This window comes from Nicotiana attenuata, chromosome 3 (assembly GCF_001879085.1).
Source record: "Nicotiana attenuata strain UT chromosome 3, NIATTr2, whole genome shotgun sequence".
NCBI lineage: Eukaryota > Viridiplantae > Streptophyta > Magnoliopsida > Solanales > Solanaceae > Nicotiana > Nicotiana attenuata.
The window spans coordinates 55,275,959-55,284,479 of record NC_031991.1 but is presented as its reverse complement, the minus strand read 5'-3'; the positions used below and the strand labels follow the sequence as shown (position 1 = coordinate 55,284,479).

The following is an 8,521-nucleotide window of genomic DNA, read 5'->3' as shown; positions in this document are numbered from 1 at the left end:
TGAATAATGTATACCAGATTTCGACTAGGCAAAAAAAAAAAGCAAAACTCAGTGTTAATAAAAAATATAGAGAATACGAAGTAAAAGCAAAAAGAAAAATCTAAACAAAAAGTAACCAAAACAAAAGCAAAAGGGAACTGTGGAAAAACTAAAGATAAAAAACATGCAACAAAACTAAAATTACTATCATGAAAGAGAAACTTACTTCAAAAAAAAGATCAATGTTGTATAACAGTATTTTCACACCCAATATACAATATTATACAACATTATACCCTCATTATAATGTTGTATAATATTGTATAATGATGTAGAACAGTGTATACAAAACTGGATTTCATATTGACCTTCCTTCTTCAACTAGTATGGTTCCCAAAATCAATGTTAATCAAACACAATTAACCCAACACTCAAGATTATTATCATTACAAGCTTTTAGAATAATTTTTTAACTTCACCCCATCACTTTAGAGTTAGATTTTCCAAATCTGAGTTGAACTTAGAGCTTCAAAGCTCTTTCAATGGAGTTTAGAATATGGATGTAACAAAACTTCAATTTTAAATTTGGACACACATAAATCGAGATTCAACTATTTGAGATCTATAAAAATTTATGAAGATTAAGCAACTTAATAGAGAAAATGCTTTAAATCAAGTTTGAGTTCTATAAATATTCAGATCTATGTGAGTGAGAGAAGAGAAAGAAAGGAGAAAGTAAAGAGAGGCGGGTTGAGAGTATAAATTGTGCTGGGGAAAAATGAAAATAAAGAAACCCTAAAAGTGTGTTTGTAATAGTGGTTAAAGGCTGAAAATTTTCTTTCAAATTATGTATAACCTGGGCCAAACTAGGTAAGGACTTCAAACGTGGGCCATTTTCAGTTGGGCTGTTAGGCCAAGTGACAAGGGCGGTAATTATCCCTATAATTAATTCTTTGAATTAAAGTCCATGTATCAGTAGTAATACATATTCTCTGTTTTTATTCTTTAAGAATAGACTTCAAAGCAAGTCTCTCTACATGGTACATCTCAAGACAATCCGTAGTCATAGTAGTACGAGATGAAATATGAAATAAAGGTTGAAGAGTTCTCACAAAGTCTCTAAATCCATCTTTTTCAACAAAAATAAAGCAAAGTTCATCTTTAATAATCATACGAGCTAAAGCCCTCCTACATGCCTCTTGATCAAATTTCCAAGGGATAACTGAAACATCACCTGTTAGATCTTTCGGTTGAAAACCTAATGTTGTCTGGCTTGTTTCTGCCTTGTAGGGATTGGTCGGACATTTGGGAATATGAAATAACAAATGGCTTGTGCCGCTATGCTTGGTATCAGCTACATATTCTTCTGAACAATACTTGCATTTCACTTTTTTCACACCCTCGGCATTAGTGAACTTGTTGAAGCAGCGCCAAGCAATTGATCTTTCTTTAACCATTTTTCTTTTCTTCGAACCAGATTCAGATTCACTGTTGTTGGTTGTGGAATCAGTTGAAGCATTACTTTCACCAACTTTTTCAACAATTTAAAGTTCATTCTGTGTCTCTGCCTCATTTTCCATCTACCAAAACAAAACAAAAAAAATCAAAGTAAAATCAGAAGTAGAAGAATAGAACATGAAAGAGACATAAAAAATAGAACATAAAGCCAAATCGATACATACATACAAAAATTGAAAAAAGACAACATGAAAATTCAAAATAATGATCTTGTAATTGTCACACCTCCTTTTTTTACCCCGGAAGGGTATAGGGGAATTTTTCCAATTAAAGTGACAATAACCGAAACGGAATTATTTATATCAAATTCAGAGTCACCACTTGGGATAATTTATGGTGTCCCGTCACCGGTTTAAAATCCCGGATTGAGGAAGTTGACTCTTATTTATGGTCTGCGAACATAGAAATCCGGGTAAGGAATTCTGTTAACCCGGGAGAAGGTGTTAGGCATTCCCGGGTTTCGTGATTTTAGCACGGTCGCTCAACTATTGATATTGACCTAATTTTCTGATTTATTACACATTTAAACCTACGCACATCTTTTAACTTTCTAGCCGCTTTTAATGTTTTTTAGGAAAATTCATGATCGTCATACACTTGTCGTTTTGGTATACATTACAAACCGCATCACATGAAATGCGCCCGCGATTTACAACATGTTTATTTTTATTATATTATTCAAAATTATGGTAGGGTCACATGAAATGCACACCCGAATTGAGTTTGAACACGTCGCGATGGCGCGCGCTCGTCTATTTTTGTACACATTGCGAATCGCGTCACATGATATGCACTCGCGGTTTACAACATGTTTATTTTTATTATTATTAGAAGTTAAGGTCGGGTCACATGAAATGCACACCCGAATGGGATTCACGACATGTTTATGCTAGCTCTTTTATAGACTAGCACATCCAAAGGCAATCATAACCCATCTACATAACATAAGAGCAGCAACACAAATCAAAGTCCCTACATGATTAATGCCAAACAAATGCTCTAACGTAGTGCGCAATGGACTTTTGATGCATCACTGAATGTAAAGTAGAAATACATGCTGAATAAACTACTGCACAAGATCGAACATCAGTAGGAATAAAAAAAGATTTCATTTTCAATTTTTTGCAAGCAGAGAGCTATGCATTCTTACACCATATCTCTTTTCTGTAAAACTTACCTATTTCCTTGCTATTCGATTCAATTATGTCACTGCCAAGCCACTATTAAGCACTTGCAGTCATACACATGACGAACAAAAACCAGAACACAAATTTAATATCTTCCACATGCCAACAATAACTTCTTATAACAGTAAAGATCAATCTACACGAATAGGATGTAAGCTAAGCAATTTATGAACCAAAAACTACTCCCTTGGCTTTGTGAAATGTGTTTCCAAAATGCAGAAAAATGGAAATTATTAACCCAAGTATCACAATCCTAAAACTCCATCCTATAAGCCTCTTAAAACTGGAATTACCTTAGCTTCCTTTGCAATATAATACCAATTATCGCAGTAGCAGTGTTATGTATTGATGCTAAAACGTCTAGTAAAGGCAACAAAAGCAAATTCCACTTAGAAAATACTAAAGTTTAAATAGAGATAAAGACAAAGCAACGAATGCCTACAATCAGATATACCAACAATTTGACATTAGATAATGGACCCTTAATTAACTATAGTCTTCTAACAATGAGATGAAATCACCCAAAAAGAAGAGTTAAAAACTTGACAAACTAGTCTCCAAACTAGAACTGATTCGCATAATAAACTTGACGAACACATATGAAATTAGCAAAAAACGAAGAGGACAGGCCAGCAACATATTTCAATCGCAACCACGAAAGTAACATATCAAATAACAGAGAAGAGGAGGACAGATGAACCTGAATTGCTTTTGATATTTTTGAATCTTCAACGATTACAATCTAATGAGAGTTCCAACAATTGAACTCGAAAGGAAGATGAAACAAACAGCAGCAACAAATTCGAACAAGGACCGAGCCAAATCGGAACCTCGAACCAGAAACCTCGACTAAAATCGCACGGAACCGGAAAACTTCAGCAACCAGGCAGCAAATTTCGACCTCAAAAACCCCTTTGGAATCCAGATATTTAGAAACCTTTTCCTGGTTTTCAGATCTTTCGGAGTTGTGCGATTTTTCTGTGTAACTTTCAATTCCCAAAGATGATTTTTCAGAAGAATCCTAACTTTTGTGTGTGTGTGTGTATAGTGAGTCTGGGCGGCTGGAATTTGCTTTCTCTTGGGGTGGGAGACAGCGGCGGCCAGGTGTGGAGGAGATATGGTGGTTTGCGGCTGGGATTTTTAGGTGTTCAGAAGCAGGCGTCGTTGGTGTTGAAGAAGAACAGAGGTGTTCTTAGGCTATGAAATGAAGAAGAACGGCGTGGGTGGTGGTCTCATTTTTTGTTACTGCCGTTGATTTTTTTAGGTCCTAGGCGTTAGGTCCCTAGGGTTCTAGGGTTATTTTTAGGTTAGGGGAGTATAGGCTTAGATTTAGGGGCTTGGGAATTATGTGCTAGATCCGAATTGGGCAAAATTTTGGACAAATTTCCCTTTTAAAATGACCATTTAACTCTACTAGACTAAAAAATATTAATTCCTAAATAATAACTATAAAATTGTGAAATCATTCCTAGTTAAAATAAATTACTAGAATTAAACTAAATACTAAAAGTGAAATTATTCTTGTATATTTTTTTTAATTTTATGAAAGATAGATAAACTAAAAGTAACTAAATAAAATATCAATTAGCTAAATAAGAGAAAATATTTTTGTAGTTTTTATTTTTCGTGACAAAATAAAGTAAAAGAGTCAGAACTAATTGAAATAGTCATATTAGGCCTAAACTAAATATTTATATGCTAAAATATGTAAAATCTTGGGGAGGGTCAAAAATCACATGTCTACAGTAATCTCTCTCTAACTCACACAAAAAAAAAAAAGACACAAAAAACACACGTTATTGGATTTCTGTCGTGAAATAAAAGGTGAAAAACATCACATTTGAGCTCTAAGAGAGGGAAAAAGCAACAATGAAACCAATAATAACTAATAGTTAGAGAGAATGTCAGTCTTACCGTCGATTAGGGTTTGTGTCGTTTTCTCTTGATTGGAAATCAAACTGTGAAGACTTGAGACTTCGAGAGGATGAGATTTGGATTTTGGACTTTGGAGTTTTCTACTTCACTAGACATTGGAGTTCACTGACTGGAACTAGACTTAATTACTGAAGAGTGAAGAGCGAAGAGTGAAGAGTGAAGAGAGGCAGAAGTTTGGTCTTCACTGGACTGAACTTTGAAGAGAGGCGGAAGAGAGGACATATGTAAGAGTGAGAGAGAACATCGATATAACCTAAGGGGTTGTCTGATAAATGAATAAGCTTAACCCTATAATTTTAGGGTAGTATATATATATATATATAGGCCCATATAAGTTCGGATTTCGGATCGGATTGGATTAAAATCGTACCAATCCGAAAATCCGAAATTTTATAAAACATAATCTGTATCCAATCCGAAATCCGAAATAGAGTGGATCGGATCGGATTTCGGATATCCGATCCAAATGCACAACCCTAATTTGGGGAGGCCGGGTTTGGTCAGAATGGCTAGGGTTTGGGGGAGGGTAGATTAATTAAAAGAAGGGGCGAATAAGGGTCGTTGATCTTGAAAGATCAATGGCCATGATTGAAGGAGGGGTTTGGGTCGGGTATAAAACGGGTATTGGGTAAGGGCTATTTGGTTTGGGCTGGGGCGAATTGGGCTAGGATTTTAAGTAGTTGGGCTGGGGTAAATTGGGTTGATTTGGGTAGTTTTAGATCCGAAATTAAATAAAAATGGGGCCAGATTTTAAATACCAGTTTTAATAAATAAATAATTTATAATAAATAATAAATGAATACCAAAAATATCCTTTGTGCACTAAAATGACTTAAAATAGTTGTTTAACATTTTAAACATATAAAAGATTATTTTTTGCATAAATAATATAATTATACATTAATATGGGCTATTATTGCAAAGATGTACAATTTAGTCTAAAGGATGCAAACGTAATTATAAAAATGCACTAAAAATATTTATAACCTAATATGGATGTAAATGATAAAATTAGATGACAAAATCATTATAAAAATAATTTATGATGCAATTAATGAGCGTTTACACAATAAAATGTGGGAATAAATTAATTTAAAAATCTTTTAAAATTATAGAAAATTGGAAAAGTGCTTGTAGGTGTTTATAAATCAAATGATGATGCATATGTACTATTTTGAATGTATATATATATATTTAAAATATATGAGGAAAAAATTGGGTATCAACAACTGGAGAGTGATGACTGAGTGAGGTCGAGAGCCTAATTATAAGTGACAGTTATGGGATCGGGCTGCACCCCGCAGTAGTTATATTGATGATTATGATAGCGCTTGGGCTGTAGGAGCCCCTCCGGAGTCTGTAACACACTCCCAGTGAGCGCAAATAATATTATTGAGGGATGGATTTTCCTGGACATGGATTTGTCCGAAGTATTGATATATGGAGATGGATTTCTCCACATGGTTGGAGTACCCTTTTCCTCGGTACCGAGTGACTTATAGTCAGTGATGAATATCTTCCGGAATGGATTTCCTTGGGTCAGATGGCCATATGTGGTACAGAGTGGTTAAGTATATGTATATATATATATATATATATATATATATATATATATATATATATATATATATATATATATATATATAGATGACTTGCAGTCAGTGTTGTATATGTTCCGCGATGGATCTCCCTGGGCCGGATGGCCATATGCAGTACCGAGTGGTTGCGCAATTGAGAGTTGGAGCACATGGCGCATTTCATACATTCTATGCATTGGCATGTAGAGTTAGCTGAGCTTTATATCTCACATTGTTTGGATCTGTATTTTTTTTACCGCTTGAGCTGTATACTTGAACTGATAGCATGCCTACTTTTCCTGCACAGTTTATCTCTATTACTTGTTGAGGTTAAGTTCGTCACTGCCTATCAGTCCATAGTTTGGACTTGTTACTTACTGAGTTGGTGTACTCACGTTACCCCCTGCACCTTGTGTGCAGATCCAGGTATCTCTGGCCACAGTAGCGGCTGTTGACTATTCCAGTTGCAAACTTTCATCGGAGATAGCAAGGTAGCTGCTTGGCGATCGCAGTCCTGCTTTTCTCCTTCTTTATCTTCCCTTTAGTGTATTTTGGCTACTATTAGACTATGTATGTCTTGCTATATTTCAGAACAGTTGTAGTAGTTGCTCATGACTTAGTGACACCCCGATGTCGGGCTATTTATTTCCTCATTTTGTTTTTGAGTTGATCTCTTTTATGAAATTTCAGTATGAAAAAGGCTTTTATTTATCTTGTAATGAAATATCGAATTGTTTGGGAGTGTGTTGGCTTGCATAGCTCCATGATATGCACTAGCACGACCGGGTAAGTTTTGGGTCGTGACAAGTTGGTATCAGAACCTAGGTTACATAGTTCTCACGAGTCATGAGCAGGTTTAGTTGAGTCTTGCGGATCAGAACCTTTAGGATGCAGAACCTTTAGGAAAACTTCACGTCTTAGGGTTTAGGGTTTTTTTTTTTAAGCAATCCACTAGGCAGAGCCTAGGGCTAGTTTTTATTTATAAATATAACAAAACAAGCACAGTGTCATGAAATCCTAACGGATGTACGAAAAGGAAATATAATTCTACATAAGACCTATTATCAAAATTGAGCATTATACTCAAAATTGATATCACAAAAATTCTACTCAAAATTGCATCAAAACTAGTCCAAGAAAATAAATCACAGCAGCCCACTCCACAAAGAAGGAGACACGGCCAGCCCAAAAGAACACTTTGCGCCGATAGCCTCCAAATTACACCTCCAGCCCAAACGCATGAATTGCAGAAATAGCCATGACCTGTTGCAAATTGCAATTTAAGCCACAGTGCATGAGTGCTACTGATTTGCACAAACAGCCTCCCCTGTATCAGCCCCATTAAAATTGCTACTGCTTTGCAGAAATAGCCACAGCCTACTGTAATATCTCCAAACTCCTCAACTTGCAAAAGTAGCCACATTAGTCCATAATTACCCATTGCATAAAACCCAGTCCTGCATTACTGGGTCCACCAATTTCATATACAGGCCCAGTTATACCGGTTTGCATGCATAACCCCTATAAGCACAAACTACTCATATTTGCAAATATAACCCCTGCACTCTCACATTTCCTAATGTACGCGTGTATCCCACTATACACCCCTTCATTACACCTAGCTTCCCATATGTATCTTTTTGTCGTTTCATTTCCACCTGTTTCCGCCCTAGGTAATATCGACCTCCTCTCTCTTCCTTCTCTCTACTGTCTACTTCATTTTTGTTCAAATCAAATCGACTGACTCCATTTCTTTTGTGAATCTTCTTGTATGTACCTGAATCAATGGTGTTGGAGGACTGAAGATGGACCTCACAAAGCTCCTGTTTAACTGTAGCTGCTCTGAAGAACCGATGTTGCCAAGCTTCAGAGACATCGTCAACCACACCCTTCTGCACCTCAGTGGAGTTACCTGTGAGAACTTCAATCGAGTTTGTACTCTCCCCTCCCCGATAGATTGGTGTAATAGAAAAACCTGGATGTATTTCCTTGCTGTACCCCTTGTCCTTCTCTATTTCCTTATCCTTTTGCATCATCCAGTTAAAATCACTAGCATTGATGATTTTACTGTCTGCAAAATGTGCAAATAAAAGCCCCAAAAGCTGTGCATGCTTGTTCTGTATGTCTGACAGTGTTGTCATGTTTGTACAAAACAATCCTGCAATCTTGTATGATATCTTGCAATTGCTCTTCTTTGCAACCCCTCTATACTCTAGATTTAACTAACTCCGGTGGATTGAGTACCTAGTACTAATACCACCACCTGGAGCTTCCTTAAAACCAAAGAGTATAGATATGATTGCTATAACTGTAGACAAACCACAT

At 36.0% G+C, this 8,521-nt stretch overlaps 1 long non-coding RNA gene across 1 annotated transcript; it reads right to left on the bottom strand.

The window, feature by feature from the left end:
• LOC109223799 lies at window positions 913–3,966 on the bottom strand. Its single transcript, XR_002067660.1, has 2 exons — window positions 3,385–3,966; window positions 913–1,559 (listed from the first exon to the last, which is right to left on the bottom strand). It is a non-coding gene; the product is annotated as an uncharacterized LOC109223799 (long non-coding RNA).